The 14,475-nt window shown below is 41.0% G+C and overlaps 1 long non-coding RNA gene across 1 annotated transcript; it reads left to right on the top strand.

The window, feature by feature from the left end:
- Positions 1–237: 237 nt before the first annotated feature.
- Positions 238–3,615, top strand: LOC130735313 (uncharacterized). The gene is made up of 3 exons (XR_009018382.1): positions 238–517; positions 1,343–1,420; positions 3,103–3,615. It is a non-coding gene; the product is annotated as an uncharacterized LOC130735313 (long non-coding RNA).
- Positions 3,616–14,475: the final 10,860 nt, after the last annotated feature.

Below are 14,475 nucleotides of genomic sequence, written 5' to 3'. Positions count from 1 at the left end.
ATATTTTTCTCTTAACTCTATGAGTTAAATCGTACACTACTCAAATTAACTCACACCCATTATTTATCCTTTAACCATTGTCCCACCACCAACATATTGGCACGTCCGCTTGGAAGAAGCCACGAACAACACATACAGTATGTGTTCCAAAGGCAACTTTCATATAATATATATAAATGTATATATATTATTCAAGCTAGTCTCAAACTCTCTCTTTTTATTACAGACCCACGGGTTCTCTCACTAGCTCTCTTACTTCAGTTTTCTTTTATCCATCATTTCTTTCCCTCTCTTGTTCCAATTCTTCTCCAGACCAGTATCAACTCCTTCTTCCAAACACAACCACCATCCACGCACACCATGCTTCATCATCTAACCATCACCAACACTTTTTTCATTCATTTTCCTTGAAATTTCTGTTCTTGGCCGTGGAGCTTGAAGGAGAAGGAGTTACCGCACTGTTTTCTCGTTTCTTGACCGATCGTCGTGCGGTCAGTTACTACGCGTAGACCTCGAGGTATAGATGCTATTCCTTACTTCTGATCGTAAATTCTTTCGCTTTTCCCTATGTCTTTCTGTGCTCAAAGTTTTGAGCTTTTTGTAAAACTGTCCAAATAACTTGATTTCAGTGTCTAAACTTATTGCCTACATGCCCAAGAGCATGAATATCCGGTTGTTTTCTACTGAATCTCGCCGAATCGTCGCGGAGCTTCAATTCTGTGAAAATACCCATTTTTGGCCAAAGCTTCGTTCTTTGGATTAAAAACTCTCGACTGAGCTTAGTGTCAGTAGGATTAGTTGTTATAAATGTCGTTAGGAACACGCTCATCAAATTTATTTCTCAAAATTCCGACTTTGAGTTTTCGAGCTTAAAACACTGAACAAAATACCTCTGAGTTAGTTTTCGACCCGATAATTTTTCTGAGAGTTTCCCTGGCTTAGATATCGCCTAAGAATACTTAGGAATTAAATTAGATCGAAGAAAAAGTTCGGGAAGCCCTATTTTGATAGTGGCCGAAACTTAATTGCTATGGTACCGTGTCCAGAAATAATTTTTGGGTCTGTATGACCTGAGTTATAGCGTAGCTCTCTCCGTTGTCGAAATTTTGGCTTTGGTTTCGTGTCATTCCGAGTTCTGTAGCTCGAGTTATGCACATTTTAGCGAATAATGTGTTTTTGTACAAAACTTGAATCGAGTCAAAACTCATCCATTCGGGGAAAGCCCTTCCATTCGTACCTAAATGTTGTACTCTGAAGCTTCTTGAGCTTTGTCGAACATTAGTTAGGATTGTTTCGACTGTATCGACTTGTTTTGATTCATTATTGCTTTGTTTGCTCAAAGGTTCAATTGTGGAAAGCTTGGGATTGACTGAACAAGCTTGTGAGCGAGACCTGCACCGCGAGACTAGAACAACTCGAGGTTAGGGCAACTTACTTACTAGCTATTAATTTATAGGCGTCGATAAATTCGACTTGAATATTGCTTGATATTGAGTATTGCTTGATATTGAATATTGCTTGAATATTGTTTAACGCCTTATGGAAAAATATTTTCTGGAGGCTTCGACCGAGTGAACTTATATGAGATGTGTGTCTCCGTTTTCTGAGAGGCTTCGGTCGTTTACTGGTTTCTGTCTTATGATTTCCGCACAGAATTATTGTCGTATTGCTTCTTATAGCTTGAGATATTGATATTGTTGTCGAATCGTGCGCTTTGACGCGATTGCGAAGTGTAGGACATTTGAATTGATTCTTTTTCATCATTCGGGTTGAAAGAATAACCCTAGGCAGGTCCTGACCTGAGGTCTGAGATCTAGCCCTCTTTGAACACTTAGACTTTTCCCGGGGATTATATTTGGGGGATTTGGGAAACTTTGAATAGTTAGAATTTGGAACTTGAGAACTTATGGAACTTGGATTTCGATAATAAACCTCATAACCTGATTAACTCAACTTGAAATGCTTTGATTAATTAACGAGACCTTTAGGGAAACTTAAGAGTTGGAAATGATTGTGAAAAACGGGAAATAGTCGAAAAGCCTTGAACCTGAGATGATTTGATGGTCGCCTCGAGGGTGAACCATAATGACCATGGAAATGTCACTGAGTGCAATATGTACTCCGGCTTTTCACAGCCTAGTCGCAAGACGACTTTGATCTTCGGGTACCTTTAAATTGAGATTTGTAGTTAAACACGTACGAGCGAGGACGATTCGGTGTTTGACTAACCCTATTGCATCATGCATACGTTCGGGGTTTTGGGACGGTCGAAAGACTAGGCCTTCACGAAGAACACCAAGAGTGTATCTTCGACATTGCGGCGCGAATCCGTATGTCCAAACCCGACGGGTTGGGCCGATTCGGCAATAATTGTTGACACGCGCGGATCTGTATATTCAATCCGATGGATGGGATCGATTCGGCGGTAGTCACTCAGGCACGCGTGAGTCCGTATGTTCAATCCGGTGGATTGGATCGATTCAGCGATTGCCATTTTAACTCGCGTGGATCTGTATGTTCAATCTGAGGGATTGGATCGATTCAGCGACAACCTTCTAACTCGCGTGGATCCGTATGTTCAATCCGAGGGATTGGATCGATTCAGCGATAACTTTTCGACACGCGCTGATCCGTATGTTCAATCCGATGGATTGGATCGATTCGGCGATTGTCATTGGACGCGCGCAACGTCCGTATGTTCGACACTATTGAGTGAACCGACTTGGCGTTGTCATTTGTTGCGTGTGCGAGTCTGTATGTTCAACCCGATGGGTTGGATCAACTTGACATGCCTATTTATTGGGACCATCTTTTGAATTGACATTGCATACATAAATGCACCATCACTTGGAGTGTCGAGATATTGCTTATTGAGTTGTTGAGTCATTGTTTATTGAACTGTTGAGGTAGCAGATATTGAATTGTTTATTAGAGCCTTGATAACATGCTAAGTTTATACCTTAGGATAGGCAACTAAGAACCTATATAAGTATATACCCCCTTTATCGCATGCTGTTTGTATATCTATTGTATTCCGTAAGTTGACCCTAGCGCCTTGGCTTTGTTTGTATGTTTGTGTTTGGGCGGTCGGCCTGCTGCCAGGCGTCTGTCAGTCGGTTCGTGATGATTCGTCCCTCGAGGAGGACCAGGAGCGTAATGACCATTACTGAAGCTTTCGACGAGGACCCGAACTTCATGCATGAACGGATGAGGGTCGTTAACAGTAGTGTAGGATAGGGTTGGTTAGAGCATACTGGTAATGGGAGTTTCTGTCATAGCTCTGATTCGTCATTTGTATTTTTGGGACAGGGTAGGTTCCGACAGATTGCTTTTCGGTGTGGTTCTCCGTAGATGGGAATCGCATGGAGTAGTCGGACGTAGGAGGTCTTTTGGAAGCCGTTATGGGCTAACTTACTTTCTTGGAGGACTGTAATTATAAAAACTTATGACTCTATCTATGGGTCGTAGTTGTTTGCCGTTGGGCAATACTTTTAGTTACTCGATGTCACTTTCCGTCACTTGAGGACACTCGTGACGATGTTTTTAGTTGCAGCGAGGGCTGTACTCGTATTGTATGTTAGTTGCTGTTAATCGCGATTGGGTTGAGTCCTTAATTTCGACAAGTCTTTTTATTTAAACAAAACGAAAAAAAAATACCTGCTTTTCCGCTTTATTTTATTTTGGTTACTAAAGTGACGCCACCGGAAATCGGGGTGTTACACACCTCCAACTTTGCAACTATCCTAACGAACACCAAGAAATCAAACTTCTACTCAGACACTATTCGAATTAAAACTCGATTTAAGTCTTCATTTCTTGTTCTTCACAAAACTTATCCCCTTTAACATCAATTTATCAACAACTTATATGCTAATCTTCATCTTAATATCTAACAATCTATTATTATCATCTCCTTTCTCAAACTTTCCTCACTTTACCCATAAAATCAACTTTCACTTATTCACCAACCACTTTACACTTACCTAAAATCCCTAACACTTCGCATAAATCGAGACTTATCCTCTAGAAGATCAAATCATAACTCTACCTCAAGGGTCTTAACTAGTCATTTTATCATCCGATCCTTTAACTCTCTGAGGTTTAACTACAATCGTAAATGCTAACACCACTAAATCTCTTATTCGTACATGATTTTCAACTCTCGAGGCCAATAACGAGGTGGTGAACTGAAACTCGTTTCGAACTGCGTTCCTAGACAAGTACTTTCCTACTAGTGCCCGAGATGAGAGGGAAGCGCAATTTCTGACTCTTTGTCAAGGGAGCATGACCATACCTGAGTATGCTTCCAAACTGGAATCATTGGCAAAGCACTTCCAATTCTTCAATGACCATGTGGACGAGCGCTACATGTGCAAGAGGTTTATTAACGGACTACGAGCTGACATCGAAGATTCGGTGAGGCCGCTAGGGATTGTGCGATTTCAAGCTTTGGTTGAGAAGGCAACGGAGGTGGAGAACCCTAAAATCAACCGACGATGAAGATTTTTTCTATTCGGAGCTTCAAATGAAGATTCCACACGCGTGCACCCATTTCTCTTGATGTTTTCAATCTTTCTTCAGAAGGAAGTTTTCTCTTCCGACATTCATTGTAAAAAGTAACTTATCGGGTAAAATAGTTTTACACCGACTTTGCATTAGTCACCTAAAATACAAGGAAACCTCTTTTGAGTTTTGGAATTCTTTCGCCAAAACATATCTTAGAATTCACGGAGAATGAAGGCGGAAAAATCAGAATCGCGAAACTTTCATTTTACCGCGTTTTTCCATCCTCTATATATAGCAAGAAAATGAGAAAAATGGCAAAACTTCACCATTTTCTCTCTCAAGGCCGCGAGCTTCATTGGAGGAGGAGGAAGAAGAGATTTTCTTCATTTCCTGCTTGATCGTTGATTCAACAGTTGCTACTTGAAGGTATCGAGGTATAGTCGCTAATCCTTACCTCTGATCGTCGTTTCCGTAACTTTTCACTATGTCTTTCTGTGCTCATAGTTTTGAGGTTTTTGCAAAACTATCCTGATAACTTCATTTTTCTATCTAAACATCTTCCCTACGTGCCCAAGAGCATGTTTAGCTAATAATACTGCGCCGATTCTCGAAAAACTACCGTCGAGTTTCAATTCTGCTTAAAATACCCATTTTGGGGCAAAGCTTCGTCCTTTGGACTGAAAACTATTGCCTTAGCTTAGTGCTAGTAGGATTAGTCGTCATAAACGTCGTTGGTGACGTCCCCATCCAATTTGCTTTTCGAAATTTCAGTTTTAAATTTCTGAGCTAAAAATATTGACCAAAATACCCCTGCGACAGTTTTCGATCCGATAATTTTTCCGAGTTTAGAATACCCTTAGTTACGACTAATGATAACCTAGGAACCAAGTTTGATCGAAGAAAAATCGACCCACCTAATTACCAATAGTGGCCGAGCACCCTAAGGGGGGAGGAAGAAAATTCTTGTTTCAAAAACTTGTCCTTTCGCGCTAGATTATCGTACCTCGGAGTATATGCTACTTCGTGTAACCTTAGTGAGTATTGATTACTGAGTTTCTGTTAGTTTTTGATGGAATTCTGTGGTTTTACTCTAAAGGTTCTTTTGAGGAACTCTCTGAAGAACAAGGAGCTGGTTGTGAAGGAACATTCGAAGAGAATCCTGGAGAATCTACAGGTGAGGGCTACTCACTGAATCCTTAGTAAATGCTTAGGTGTCGATGCTTTCGACTTGATTTACTGTTTATGCACTTGCTTGTGTTTGATTGGGAAATGTTTTCTGAGGCTTCGGCTGACAATGTAGATGACTCATCTACTGACTGTTTTTGAGATTGAATTACATGGTACGTGCTGAATGGTTAATCTAGGATGTGTGATACTTGCTTATATGCTAAGTGCTAAGTGGTTATGTTAGGATGTGTTGATATATATGACATGTTGGTTGACTGTGCTGATTTAACTATGTGTTTTCTTGTATATCCGGGATACTGAGAAGTGAGAATAACGGGCAAGTCATGCCGATTTTTATGAGAGTTTGGAGAAAGTTTGATAGGACGAATGAGTTTCGGGCCTTGTATTGTTTTAGTGGATCGAGACATTCTCTGAAAGTTATTTGGGATTAGGAGATCCTTAAACTCATAAGATTTGCGATAAGACAAAGTGGAAACTATTTTATAAGGAAAATTCATAAGACATTAACCAACCTCTAAACCTTTAAATAATGATAATAATCTTGAAGGAAAAGCTTAGGAGTCAAATCTTAGTTTCGGAAAACGAGAAGTGTCGTCGGATCCATGTGTTGAGAAAATTGTAAGTTCTGAGTATGTTGATACTCCTTCGCTCTTTGAGCAGTTTGTTTAGCCATCCAAGGGATGAGCCGAGAATCTTCACTGAGGCGTGAGACCTCGTAAAAAGCATGGAACTCCACTGAGGCGTGAGACCTCGTGAGAGCATGAAACTTCACTGAAGCGTGAGTCTTCGTGCAAGTGTGTAAATTCACTGAGGCGTGAGACCTTGTGAAAGCATAAAACTTCACTGAAGCGTGAGACTTTGTGAATGTGTGAGACTTCACTGAAGCGTGAGACTTTGTGAGAGCATTGATGACTCGAAGAGTTATCGTGAGTGTTTGCACTCATTTTATGATTGATTGTATTTTGTCGCAGAATCGACATTTACCTTAGGGTATTCTTTTTAGAGACAATAAGTTAGCTAGAACACGTGGCGACGTGTCGAGTGAGGTCGGAGACGTTGTTTGGCTAATCACTTTGCATACATGCACTCATTTTGAGGTATTAACACGGGACGAACTCCGGACCTCGGTGGATTCCAAAATGGTCATAAGACCCGGATTTCCATAAAAGAACACTACGGTGATTCTTAGTAGCAGACCGAAATGGCAGGCCTTCGGGTTTTATGCTGATCTGGCTACCTTTGTGTGGTGTAAGAGGCACGCGGGCCGAAATGGTCCCACCGTGGCTGGTGCTAGGGCTGATCCGTTGATGTCCATCCTTTTCCGGAATGCATTTGGTTAACTGGGTTAACCGTCATTTGCATTGCATGCAACATGCATACTAACTTAGTTGCTGAGTGTGTTTGATACTTGTTAATCCTATCTGATGCATGCTATTTGTTACTATTGTCGTGATATTCATTGTGGAATATGCAACCCTAGGATGTTATGTATAACTTATAAGCCTAAGTGGCTACCTATTATTTGTACCTATTGGGGTTATTATTTACATAATTCTTTGGAGTTGACCCTCGCGTCTTCTGTGTGTGCTTTGGCGGACTACGCCCTTTGTCAGATGTCTATGCCGGACTGGTTCATGATGGTTCACCCTTCGGGGGGAACAAGGTTTGAGATGTTGGAGCAGGATGACCCCGACGCATGGGTGGTCGACCCCGCTGGCCACCGAGCGACTTACTCGAGATAGGATTAGTGTAGGAGTAGAGTCTTAGCTCTGACCGTCATTGTTTCTCTTGGGAACAGGGTAGTTTCCCACCTATAGCTTTTTGTGTGGTTTCTCTACGGGAATCACAGAGAGTTGGTTGGGCTAGGAGGTCTTGTTTTAGGCCGTTTGGGTTGACTTATTCTCATTTTGAGGGATAGTGTTGCGGGCACTTGATCTTTCTTTTGGTTTGTACTTATTGCCTACGGGCGTTACACTCTTTTACTTTCCGTCACTGGAGGATACTCGTGACGTGGTTTGTTACTTACAGCGGGGGCTGTAATTATTATTGTATATTAGTTCTGTTATCTTCTGTTGTTGAGTTTCATTTCTTTCAATTTCCAATTCTATTATCAAAAAAAAAAAAATATTCACGTTTTTCCGCATTAATTTCTTTTTGGTTACTAAAGTCATGCCACCGAAATCGGGGTGTTACACGATGTTTTTAGTTGCAGCGAGGGCTGTACTCGTATTGTATGTTAGTCGCTGTTAATCGCGATTGGGTTGAGTCCTTAATTTCGACAAGTCTTTTTATTTAAACAAAACGAAAAAAAATACCTGCTTTTCCGCTTTATTTTATTTTGGTTACTAAAGTGACGCCACCGGAAATCGGGGTGTTACATTGTGGTATCAGAGCTTGTCGAGTCTTTCGGGAGTCTTTGGGGAATAGGTCTTCTGTGCTAGGTTGTGTGACTCTGCTAAGAGTAAAAAAATTGATTGTCTGCCAAGCGATTTTCGCTTTAATTGATTGAAGTTGCTACCTAATCATATTGTATAGCTATGCATAATACTATCTTATGATTGGTACTGACTGTCTGCTTGACGAACAGAGAACATGGTGAACATGAACCAACTCGCTGGGGCAATGACTGCTATGGCCCAGGCAATGACAAATCAAACTGCGGAGAACGCTCAGTGGCGTGCTGACAAGGCTGAACGTGAGCGACATAAGCGTGAGAGGGAGGTAGCCCTAGACCAGAATAGGGGGCTGACTAATTTCAGGCGACAGGATCCGCCCAAGTTTACGGGTGGGACTGACCCAGACAGAGCGGATCTATGGATCCAAGAGATTGAGAAGATTTTTGGGGTACTGCATACCGCTGAAGGAGCTAAGGTGGGCTTTGCCACCTATCTACTACTAGGAGATGCTGAGTACTGGTGGAGGGGTACCAGAGGAATTATGGAGGCCAATAACGAGGTGGTGAACTGAAACTTGTTTCGAACTGCGTTCCTAGACAAGTACTTTCCTACTAGTGCCCGAGATGAGAGGGAAGCGCAATTTCTGACTCTTTGTCAAGGGAGCATGACCATACCTGAGTATGCTTCCAAACTGGAATCATTGGCAAAGCACTTCCAATTCTTCAATGACCATGTGGACGAGCGCTACATGTGCAAGAGGTTTATTAACGGACTACGAGCTGACATCGAAGATTCGGTGAGGCCGCTAGGGATTGTGCGATTTCAAGCTTTGGTTGAGAAGGCAACGAAGGTGGAGATGATGAAGAACAAGAGGATCCATCGAGCAAGCACTGGGGGACCAATGAGGTCGAACTTCCAGAATAATCAAGGGAAAGAGAGATTCCAACAAAAGAAGCCATATCAACGTCCTGTGGGGGAAGGTTTTACCTCGGGGCAGTATAAGCCCATAAATGCTACCGGAGGAACAGGAAACAAGACTTCGGGTCAAGGAGTGACGTGTTACAGGTGCAGGAAGGTGGGGCACTACACTAACAAGTGTCCAGACGGGGGACTTCTATGTTTCAACTGCAACCGTCCGGGGCATCAAGCCAAGGATTGCAATGCAACCAAGGTCGAGCCATCTGTGCATACGGTGAGGGGAAGACACCCTACTGCACGGGGAAGAGTCTATGTCTTGTGCGGTGAGGGAGCTGAGGGATTAGTTAGAGGAGAGCGCAAGAATGATGGTAACTTTCTAACCATTCTTTTTCATTCCAATATAATACGCTTCATTACTCTCGTAGCGTGTACAACACACCTAACTTAGTTATATTGTTTGAGCTTTGACCTTATAGTTATTACACCTACTAAGAATTTATTTGACTGCTGCTCGTGTTTTAACTATAGAAGTTACACGAGGTTTATAATAACACACTAAGTCTAGAAAGTAGTATTGCACCGATGCGATTATAAGGAAGCCAGAAGCTGAAGAAGGAATCTTAGAGAGATTCCTGCTGGGTAGTATACGTATTATGTTGAGGGTGTGTAGTTCCGTATCAGAATCGTTGAGGTTGTAATATCAGGATATTTGTGACTACTGGATGATAGGAGCTCATTGACTGTTCCAGTGGGTTTTTCTAAATTTTCACCTTCGATGTATTAGGCCTGATCAACTTAATATTGAGGGGGCAATATTCGGAATCACAGCTGGTAATGGACTTTGATAGACGGATTGGTAAGATTAACTTGATTGGATCAAAGATTAATCGAGTTTGGAAGGAAAAGTTCGCATTAAGTATTAGTTTTCTTCCGAAGGAGTTATAGTTTTAAGAAATGGATATTCATTTAAGAAGTATTGAAGAATTAAAGGCCAATAGAGGTCCAAACTTGGAGAAGGTTTAGGTTTTAAGTCTATGAATTCTTGTCTTAAGTGTGTAGGACTCGAAGTTTGTCAGAATTTGATTGAGAGATTAAGAAGTTGAATGACGGGATGGTGATCAAGTTACAGAAAGGAAAATGTTAGTATTAAGATGAATGCATATTAGGGTTAACAAGTAAATTTTACTAAGTTGAACGAGAATCCTAGGGCTAAGGTTGACCTAGTGAGCTGAGATTCATGTACGCATAAGAAATTTAGTGGTGTTAGCGGTTACGATAACAGTTAAATCTCGGAAGGTTGAAGGATCAGATGATAAAATGACTAGTTAAGTCCATTGAGGTATAGTTATGATTTGATCTTCTAGAGGATGAGTCCCGAATTGTGCGAAGGTTAGGGATTTCAGTAAGTGTAAAATTGGTTTGAGTGAGGAAAGTTTTGAAGAAAGAGAGGTCAATAATGGATTGTTAGATATTAAGATGTTGATTAGCTTATGAGTTGTTGATGGATGGATGTTAAAGGGAATGAGTCTAGTGATGCACAAGGTATTAAGGCTCAAGTCGAGATTTAATTTGAATGGTGACTAAGTAGAAGATTGATTTCATGGTGCGAATGAGGATAGTTACGAAGTTGAAAGTGACGTTAATGGACTAGTAGATTCCAAGGAAATAATTTGTCTAGGAGTTATCAAGCGATCGAGTTGAGTTTTGGATCATGAGTACAGATCAGGAGGACTGGTTGAACATTCACTTTGAAATGGCAGAGATGTACTGAGTTAAAGGAGAATTTCGGACGACCGAAAGTAAAGAAGCAAGTGGTTAGGATTGTGCGACTGCACGGAGTGCCAACTAGTATTATTTCAAACGGAGACCCGACGCAAGTGGTCGAACCGGACAATATAGAACTGAAAGATGATATGTCTTTTGAGACGCCATCAGACAGCATTGGGGCTAGAAGAGTAAAACAATCGAGGAGAAAGCAGAGTGCTTTAGTGAAAGTTATTTGGAACAAAGACACGGACTGTGCTATATGGGAGTTAGAGGAAAAGATCAAGGAATAATATCCGGAGCTTTTTACTGAACCCTAAGTTTCGAGGACGAAACTTTCTTTTTGGAGGGTAGTAATGTGAGACCCAAGTTTTTAAGCTCAGAATAAATTAATTAAATTCATATTCACGATTAGGTTTCGATGTAACGTGAAGGAAGAAAAAAAAAACTGAACAAGTGTTCATTAGATGGAATAAATTATGAAGGAGATAATTCAGGAAAAGACTAAGGATAATATTCGAATCGACGAAACTTATAGCGTGAGTCTTATTCGCTTACGCCTAGGACAAGAACCTTAGGAAAACGATTAATTTAACCCTTGGAACACTATAGGAATAAATTCCAAAAATCTTCAAGAGGAATATAAGAATTTCTCTTATTCCTTTTCATGACAAGCGTTTCGATACGAAACCCTGGGTTGTACAAACGTCAAATTCTAATTTTCGGAAGTTTGCCGAAACTAAACCCCTGATAGTTCAAGAACCCTCAAATCAACCGACGATGAAGACTTTTTTCTATTCGGAGCTTCAAACGAAGATTCCACACGCGTATACCCATTTCTCTTGATGTTTCCAATCTTTCTTCAGAAGGAAGTTTCTTCATCCGACGTCAAAGGCAAAAAGTAGTTTTGCGGCATATTCCGACTCATACTACCTTCAAGCCATTTTCTCACGTAAATGAACCTGGAACAAGTATCGACATTTTATTGAGAGATACTTAACTCTGATACATAATATGAAAACTTCATATTTGTTCTAATCGTCTCACAAGTATTCTTTAGCTCAGTTTTTACTCATTTCTTTGTTCATAGATCATTTTAATTTGCTCAAAGTGATTCAAATTTGTATTTTATGGTTTCATAGAGCTCGTCATAATTTTTGGTATGATAATATATCATCTTTATATTTTTCTCTTAACTCTATGAGTTAAATCATACACTACTCAAATTAACTCACACCCATTATTTATCCTTTAACCATTGTCCCACCACCAACATATTGGCACGTCCGCTTGGAAGAAGCCACGAACAACACATACAGTATGTGTTCCAAAGGCAACTTTCATATAATATATATAAATGTATATATATTATTCAAGCTAGTCTCAAACTCTCTCTTTTTATTACAGACCCACGGGTTCTCTCACTAGCTCTCTTACTTCAGTTTTCTTTTATCCATCATTTCTTTCCCTCTCTTGTTCCAATTCTTCTCCAGACCAGTATCAACTCCTTCTTCCAAACACAACCACCATCCACGCACACCATGCTTCATCATCTAACCATCACCAACACTTTTTTCATTCATTTTCCTTGAAATTTCTGTACTTGGCCGTGGAGCTTGAAGGAGAAGGAGTTACCGCACCGTTTTCTCGTTTCTTGACCAATCGTCGTGCGGTCAGTTGCTACGCGTAGACCTCGAGGTATAGATGCTATTCCTTACTTCTGATCGTAAATTCTGTCGCTTTTCACTATGTCTTTCTGTGCTCAAAGTTTTGAGTTGTTTGTAAAACTGTCCAAATAACTTGATTTCAGTGTCTAAACTTATTGCCTACATGCCCAAGAGCATGAATATCCGGTTGTTTTCTGCTGAATCTCGCCGAATCTTCGCGGAGCTTCAATAATGTGAAAATACCCATTTTTGGCCAAAGCTTCGTTCTTTGGATTAAAAACTCTCGACTGAGCTTAGTGTCAGTAGGATTAGTTGTTATAAATGTCGTTAGGAACACGCTCATCAAATTTATTTCTCAAAATTCCGACTTTGAGTTTTCGAGCTTAAAACACTGAACAAAATACCCCTGAGTTAGTTTTCAACCCGATAATTTTTCTGAGAGTTTCCCTGGCCTAGATATCGCCTAAGAATACCTAGGAATTAAATTAGATCGAAGAAAAAGTTCGGGAAGCCCTATTTTGATAGTGGCCGAAACTTAATTGCTATGGTACCGTGTCCAGAAATAATTTTTGGGTCTGTATGACCTGAGTTATAGCGTAGCTCTCTCCGTTGTCGAAATTTTGGCTTTGGTTTCGTGTCATTCCGAGTTCTGTAGCTCGAGTTATGCACGTTTTAGCGAATAAAGTGTTTTTGTACAAAACTTGAATCGAGTCAAAACTCATCCATTCGGGGAAAGCCCTTCCATTCGTACCTAAATGTTGTACTCTGAAGCTTCTTGAGCTTTGTCGAACATTAGTTAGGATTGCTTCGACTGTATCGACTTGTTTTGATTCATTATTGCTTTGTTTGCTCAAAGGTTCAATTGTGGAAACTTTGGGATTGACTGAACAAGCTTGTGAGCGAGGCCTGCACCGCGAGACTAGAACAACTCGAGGTTAGGGCAACTTACTTACTAGCTATTGATTTATAGGCGTCGATAAATTCGACTTGAATATTGCTTGATATTGAGTATTGCTTGATATTGAATATTGCTTGAATATTGTTTAACGCCTTATGGAAAAATATTTTCTGGAGGCTTCGGCCGAGTGAACTTATATGAGACGTGTGTCTCCGTTTTCTGAGAGGCTTCGGTCGTTTACTGGTTTCTGTCTTATGATTTCCGCACAGAATTATTATCGTATTGCTTCTTACAGCTTGAGATATTGATATTGTTGTCGAATCGTGCGCTTTGACGCGATTGCGAAGTGTAGGACATTTGAATTGATTCTTTTTCATCATTCGGGTTGAAACAATAACCCTAGGCCGGTCCTGACCTGAGGTCTGAGATCTAGCCCTCTTTGAACACTTAGACTTTTCCCGGGGATTATATTTGGGGGATTTGGGAAACTTTGAATAGTTAGAATTTGGAACTTGAGAACTTATGGAACTTGGATTTCGATAATAAACCTCATAACCATAATGACCATGGAAATGTCACTGAGTGCAATATGTACTCCGGCTTTTCACAGCCTAGTCGCAAGACGACTTTGACCTTCGGGTACCTTTAAATTGAGATTTGTAGTTAAACACGTACGAGCGAGGACGATTCGGTGTTTGACTAACCCTATTGCATCATGCATACGTTCGGGGTTTTGGGACGGTCGAAAGACTGGGCCTTCACGAAGAACACCAAGAGTGTATCTTCGACATTACGGCGCGAATCCGTATGTCCAAACCCGACGGGTTGGGCCGATTCGGCAATAATTGTTGACACGCGCGGATCCGTATATTCAATCCGATGGATTGGATCGATTCGGCGGTAGTCACTCAGGCACGCGTGAGTCCGTATGTTCAATCCGGTGGATTGGATCGATTCACCGATTGCCATTTTAACTCGCGTGGATCCGTATGTTCAATCCGAGGGATTGGATCGATTCAGCGATTGCCATTTTAACTCGCGTGGATCCGTATGTTCAATCCGAGGGATTGGATCGATTCAGCGATAACCTTCTAACTCACGTGGATCCGTATGTTCAATCCGAGGGATTGGATCGATT

This window comes from Lotus japonicus, chromosome 2 (assembly GCF_012489685.1).
Source record: "Lotus japonicus ecotype B-129 chromosome 2, LjGifu_v1.2".
Classification (NCBI taxonomy): Eukaryota; Viridiplantae; Streptophyta; class Magnoliopsida; order Fabales; family Fabaceae; genus Lotus; species Lotus japonicus.
Note: the sequence above shows the minus strand (reverse complement) of the source record. Positions and strands in the feature narration are given on the sequence as shown.